The 1,149-nt window shown below is 45.9% G+C and overlaps 1 pseudogene; it reads left to right on the top strand.

The window, feature by feature from the left end:
* The first annotated feature begins 626 nt into the window (after positions 1 to 626).
* On the top strand, positions 627 to 833 carry LOC142260663 (U2 spliceosomal RNA; annotated as a pseudogene).
* Positions 834 to 1,149: the final 316 nt, after the last annotated feature.

Raw genomic sequence — 1,149 nt, 5'->3', positions numbered from 1 at the left:
TTTAACGTCGCGCATGTGCAGAACGGAGAAAAGGCTGCGCTCACTTCCTAATGAAAGGGAGTGAGACGCATCTGGGAAGGGAAGGGAAAAGATTAGGGTTTGGGGATGATGAAAGGGCTTTCTACGGGCAAGGATGGCAAAGGGTGGCAGTGACGGAAAGTCAGGCAGCCTGTCCTGTCCTGTCCTGTCCGTCCGTCTTTTTGTATCATGAATTGGAAAGACTGCAAGGGGGAGGGGAGGTGCTTGTGTCCAAAAGGAGGAGTTATTCAGATTCATTGCAGTGGGCGGCGGCTGCAAAAAGCACCATTCTTCTTGTTTTTGCTCTGCAAAACAGCCTTTTCAAGGGTTGGCTTGGGTGACAAAATGTCTTCTGTAGGCGTGGGTTTGTCTCCCTCTCCCTAAGATGTGTCCGGTATAGGCCAGGGTGCCACTCAAGGCCGTAACCAATTCGGGTTATAGCTTCTCGGCCTTTTGGCTAAGATCAAGTGTAGTTTCGGAGGACGCTACCTTGGTCGGTACTGGAAGGTGCCTGGGATTGCACGTCTGCCGGCCTTGAGGAAGTGTGTGCGCCTTCTGGTGACACATAGCCCTCTTGTGCCTGGACGGTTCCCAGGCAACGGGAGGCGATCACCTTTGTTATTTTGAAGTCCTACTGATAAACAGAAAAAAAAAAAAATTAAATCTGTTCTTATCAGTTTAATATCTGATACGTCCCCTCTCTGGGGACCATATATTAAATGGATTTTTAGAACAAGGAGATGGAAAAAATCTTGCTCTGTCCACTCCACGCATTGACCTGGTATTGCAGTACCTCCAGGACCGGTGCACCCCTTCTTAACCCAGTTTCCAAAAGCAGAACTCAATTCACCTGATTCAAATGAGCCCCATTAGTGAATTGAAAGAAAGCAAAAACTTTATATGTACCTCAATTTGGCCAATTCACTTTTCACACTTTCACCCTTTTTTTTATCTTTCACACCTTTTACTTGCTTTATTGATGCAAAAAGCTGTGCCAAATAGCAAACTCATCTCCACTCAACTTGACCAACTCTGCTATGTCCCGTGCAGTATCTTATTCTCAGCCTTATCTAGATCATTTGCAATTGAATAGAATAGATCCCTTTTGGCTGCTTATGACTGTGTAAAATA

Source organism: Anomaloglossus baeobatrachus, unplaced genomic scaffold, assembly GCF_048569485.1.
Source record: "Anomaloglossus baeobatrachus isolate aAnoBae1 unplaced genomic scaffold, aAnoBae1.hap1 Scaffold_158, whole genome shotgun sequence".
Classification (NCBI taxonomy): Eukaryota; Metazoa; Chordata; class Amphibia; order Anura; family Aromobatidae; genus Anomaloglossus; species Anomaloglossus baeobatrachus.
The sequence above is the reverse complement of the archived record's forward strand: the minus strand, read 5'-3'. Positions and strand labels throughout refer to the sequence as shown.